Here is a 5,961-nt window from a genome sequence, read left to right on the forward strand (position 1 = left end):
AAGGGTGACCAAAATCGGGGCTAGACATCCTGAGGAGGTGGTGCCGTCCCCAACTTTGGAAGTCTTCATGAGGAGATGGACGCCTTGCTGGGATCATTCCTGCCCAAAGCAGGGGGGTTGGACTCGATGGTCTTTCGAGGTCCCTTCCAGCCCTTCATTTCTATGGGTCCTGTCCTGAAATGTCTCCAATTGAAATAGATAAAGGAAGCCTCTTTAATGGCAGCGGGACTGAAGCAGAGAGAGGGAGGTAGTGAAGATGCTAGAGGGAGCCGATCACTAGACTGGGGGTGAACTGAATGGGGAATGAACCTACATCTTCTGGGGCCGGACCAGCATCAATAGCTAGATAATCTTTGCTTTTCTCAGCCCACATGTAAGAGATGCTATATTTGGTGCCTACTCAACACATCTCTGCATTTTACCTGCAATGATACATTACTTTGAAGAGAAAGCCCCTTTTGCTTTGTTCTACATTGTAGTTAGAAGGTGAGCCAAAATCCCTGCTCACATTGCCATTAAAAAAACCCCTTTTTGATACAAAATCCTCTTCTTCACTGATCCTCTCCCAGTAAGACATAAGATGTTGCACTTACAGCACTGACGAGCATTGGCAATACTTCAGTTTCTTCTAAAATATTCTCCATTAATTATTGTACCTGCCCAGGCTGCGCTGTGACCATATTGCATGGCTTTGTCTCTGTCCGCATGGTTGAAAAGCGAAAGGGAAGTTAAACTACAGACAACGTAAGGTTTGTGTTTGTCCTCGATCCGCGTGGGATGACTCATGGTAGTAGAAAGCATTTCTCCAATTGAAGTCACTCATAGAGGAAATTGTTGCAACAGCCTCACAACTGGCTCAGCTTTGCATAAGAATAAGCATCATAAACAGATGCTTGCATCGTACATTTAGCAAGAGCTCAATCTCTGTGTTAGAGTTAGGCCACATGTTCCAGCCACCGGTAGCAAGTTAAACCCTGAACTTTCTGCACCAAAAGCTTTAGTCGAGGCTGCCTGAGGTGAAGGAAAATCTTTAGCCTATGGCACACACTTAAATGGGTTGGTTCCACCCAGGAGAGAGCAACCGTTCGTAGATATATCTGGAAAAGTTCATCATGCACTTAGCGCTAAATCCAATGTCACTGTGTGCATCTGGTGGCTGTTACCCAGCCACGGACTTGCAGTTTTGGGGCCTTGATCTGCAGTTTAACAGTGGCTGCACTAGGGTTCACATGCCTGCAGTGGCTGGGTGGGACAGTGGTGGCATAAGGGATGCGCATAGAGCCAGCAAAGCGATGACATTTTAGCTGTACAAAAGCCTGTGGTTAGTGGCTTTTGCCCCAGGAGCAAGAGACCTTGGTGCTAGGCCTCCTCCTCCTTGGAGGGGGCTTGAACCCACTTTTCCTGCTGCCCAGGGAAACGCACTGGCCACAGGCTAGACCCTTCTCCTGTCCTCCCTGCAAAGCTGACCCCTTGGGCAGCCCATGGGAGGAAGAGACCCAGCGCGAGGGTGAGCAACTTAGGGACATGGCTGCAACTCCCGGCTCTAGCTTCAGCCCTGGCCCCGAATGGGGCAGAGACTTCCCCGCTGCTCTTCACGCACATTATTAGCCTACCGGGAAAAGACTGCATTAGACCAACATGTAGTGGGTGGCGTGTAAATGCATGGTGCATTTAGCATCTCGTGTACATGTGCCCATCAAGTCGCACGCTAATTCAGTCGCAGAGCCGGGGAGAGAGCCCAGGAGTCTGGCTTGCCAGTCTTGTGCGCTAGCCAGTAGATTGCCTACTCTTTTATTTAAATGACAGAGGAAATAGCCATTTTTGCTCTTGACCATTGTGGGAACTAAAAGCAGAATTGCAGGTTATATCGTGTGCACAAGCCAGTAGATTGCCTACTCCTTTATTTAAACGACAGAGGAAATAGCCATTTTTGCTGTTGACCATTGCAGGGACTAAAAGCAGAACTGAAGGCTCTCTCTAAGCCAAGGGTTTTCATACCGCAACACATCCAGAGAGAAGCTGTGGGGCTCTGGCCTCTTTGGTGGGTTGGTACAACTAAGCACAGGGCACTTCTTTTTTCCGTCCCACCCCACCCGCAATAGTTTTTGCTCTCATACTATAACTTCACACAAAGAGCAGCAGATTTGCTAGACCAGCTCTGATTATTCACCAGAAAGTTCTGTTTTTGGCTAGTCTTCAGCAGAAATTTTTCAGGACACATTGGCGACTGCTTCCTATACCAACCCCTCCAAAACAGATCTACACCGACCCACAAAGAGACACCCCGGGTCACTTCAGGATCAACAGAACCAGGCTGGGCAACAGATTTGCAGTCAAAAGCAATTGGGTCTTGTAGTTCACATGCAGATGATTGGTTCATCTCTACCCAGGCCTTGAACCAGAAAAGTAATGGAAATGTAATGTAACTTAAACATGTCCTTAAGCAAAGTAATGGAACTTAAGCGTGCACTTAGCTGCAAATGCATGCTTAAGTTGTATCCACTTCAACAGGACTTAAGCACGTTAAGTATGAGCTCAAAGGAGTACTTTGCTCTACCTGAAGTGTCATTTTGTGGGTCTGTCCACGTGGAGACCAGCAAGCATTGGCAAACAGGAGTCTCCAACACATTTTAATCAATCACTTAACAACTACTAAATACTATCTAAATAATATAAAAATATTAATATAATAACTATGAATCTACTAATCAAATAGATAATAGCTATCTAACTCGATTTGTCTTTGGAGCTACCCATTTACGTAACAAAAATGTTCCTCTCTTCCTAGCTCCGTGTGTCTGGCTGTAGACTGAGGCGGGCAATTATTTTGGGTGGAGGGCTGCTTACTGAGTTTTGGCAAGCCATCGAGGGCCACATGACAGGCAGCCAAGGGCAGATAAATACTAATTTTCTAAATGTTTAAGGGGCCCCGCGGGCCGGATAGAATGGCCTGGCAGGCCTCATTCGGCCCCTGGGTCTCATTTTGCCCACCCCTGCTGTAGATCAAGGAGGGGTGTTGTCCCACATCTCTTGCTCAGATGCATTAATGTCTGAAAATGACTTTGTAGCTAAGAAAAGATATCGTGTCTACCCAAATCTCGTTGGTCTAATAAAAGACATCACCTCTGTCCATGAGCCCTGATTGCTTTTTAGCTAAACAACATTTTGCAGAAGGGCAACAAGGGACAGAAGTGTTTAGAGGGTACCTTTAAAATTGGAGCTTCAATTTATGCTGAAAATCACTAATTGCTTTTGTCTTTCTTTTTGCTCCAAACAGCCAAGAATTCCAACTCTTGTCAAAAAAACCAGCAAGTCTTTTCTGGAAACATTTCAAAATGTTTTTACAGAAAATGTGCTTTTGACTTTAAAAAAAATAATCTATTTTTAATAATCTGCTTTTAAGCTGCAGCTAAGAATAACCTTAAACACGCACTTGACAAGTAACAGCAAGGTATGTGACAGTCAAAAGCTGTTTATTATTCCAGTTTAATTTCATTAGATGGTGATCGTTTGGCTCTAGAGTCAACATGGTTTAGGCCAGGCTTTCAGACTGATCCAAAGTCTCAGGATTGATTTTCCATTAGCTGCCAAATATCCAGCCTGTGTTCTTCAGCTGTGGTCCTAGAAGCTGCCCAGTGAACATGACCAGAAGCAAAATGAAAAATGAAATGCTCTGAATTGTCCATGCATTTTTATTTATCACAATCCTGTGTTTAATTTTGTGCCTCTTCAGGCTGTCTGCAAAGTGAACCTTTTTCAAAATTGTAGGGAAGGTGTTTTTGATGAGAAATGGAAGGAAATCCAACACAGAAATGAATTATCACTCACCAAAAAGTGAATAAATGTCTTGGAGGTACGGATCTCAGACCCCAAGAATGTTTTTGGCGAGACTTGGTGGATGCTCTGCAAGCAGATCTCCATGGCTCACTGCAATTAAATGCTTTCTTGGTGACTTCCAATTAAACCAAGTTCTTATGAAGAGCTTCAAGCTTAAATAGCCCAAAAGCAATATTCGTTATGGGTCTCGGGAGCGGACCTCCACATCTTCCCCTTTCCAAAGCATGTCTTTCTGCTCACATTGTACCAGGCAATTCATGCATGCTTTGCAATCAACGTATTTTTAAAGGAAATAAATGATGCCTCCCCCCACCTGTCTTATGTAGCACCAATGCATTTAGGGCTAGCTCCAAAGACAAGCTCAAGCCGGGTATTTCTGAGGGTGCTGCATTCAGTACCATCAAGATATATTCAGGAAAAACATTTCTGGATGGCCTCTCGTGGCACGCAATCCATTTCAGGTTTGTCCACATGGGGTAATTGCCCAGAACAGCTATTGTGAAATAAGATTTTCTGCAACAGCTATTCCCTCCGGTCTTTCAGCAAAGTGCCTTGTGTAGACAAGGCCAAGGAGGGTGCATTATGTTGGCTTCTTCTGGTAGAAGGTGGGCAGCTGACAGCCGTAATCCTCAACCCGGGTGCCATGGCCCAGTGGGGGCCCTTGAGATCCTTTCGGGGTGCTGCAGGATGCTACGCAATGTTGGCACGGGGAGGCGCGCAAACCTGATTCATAAGATACATCCAGAAACGTCAAATAAGCATCCACAGCGATAGAAACACTCTGACCTGCTGCCGTCTTCCTGAGCTCCTCGCCACAGAAAAAATGACTGGATTATTCTTCTTCCGCTGTCAAAAAAAGCAAGTGAAAATTAAGAGCCGGCATTTTCTGAAGGGGAATTCCTTTCTTCCTATGAAGTTACTGCTTGTTGCTTTACATATTGCTATATGCATACATATTTGTGGGTGTGCGTCACACACTGCTTGTTGGTTTACATATATATACATGTGTATGTGTGTGTGTGTGTGTATCACACACATATACATATGTATAAATATGTATGTACATATATACATCCATACGCAAACCGACAAGTAGAAAACCCACAGGAAGAAAGGATTCACCAAAGCTAATCCAGGGAACGGGATAAGAACCCGTAGTCCCCGTGTCATCCGTACGCGACACGGGCCAGTCTGTGGGTGGCTTCTTGGGTTGCAGTTTCCCGTTCAAATCGCTTTTTAAAAGTTGGTCGCCTAAGAACGGGCCTCGTGGAGCATCTGGGGAAGTTAAAGTGATTTGCCATAGGCCTGAGTGTCTTTTGGCAGCTGGTGTCAGAGTGGCGTACACACACACACGCACACACACGAGTAGGGTAGACTTGCACCTTATAGACTAACTGAAGTGTCTTGGGGGGGTGTTTACATATGTAGACACACATACATATATGTGTAGTATATGTATGTATATACACACAAACACACACACTTCAGTTAGGCAGGACAGATTTGTACCTTATAGATTAACTGGTGTGTGTGTGTGTACATATACATATACATACATACACACATATGTGTGTAGGTATGTGTGTGTGTATCTATATGCATATAGATATATGTGTATGTATACATACACACACACAGGTGCACATATGTGTGCGTGTATCATGCATGTACGTGTGTGCGCGCACACGTGTGTATGCATCTATCGACATACGTAGATATATAGATACACACGCATACACACACTTTGGTGAGTCTATAAGATGCAAATCCATCCTGCCCTCCGTGTCGTGTAACCACACACACGCGCGCGCGCGCACACACACACACACACACACACACACACACACACACACACACACACACACACACACACACACACACACACACGCTCTCGCTCTCCCCGCCCCCCCCGGCGCCCCAGCGGCCGCACCCGCCCCTTGCGCCAAGGCTCCGCGCACACTGCGCAAGCGCGCCGCGCCTCGCCCCCACCACGGTGGCAGTGGGCGCAGCCCGCCCCGCTGGCTGCGCCGGCGGGAGGGCGGGGCCCGGCGGACGGACAGCGGCGCTGACCAATGGCGGCGGAGGCGGCGGCCGGCCCCGCCCCCACCTCCGCGGGCGGCTGCG

The sequence above is a fragment of the Crocodylus siamensis genome, chromosome 4, assembly GCF_052110815.1.
Source record: "Crocodylus siamensis isolate JL-2025a chromosome 4, ASM5211081v1, whole genome shotgun sequence".
NCBI classification, from domain to species: domain Eukaryota; kingdom Metazoa; phylum Chordata; order Crocodylia; family Crocodylidae; genus Crocodylus; species Crocodylus siamensis.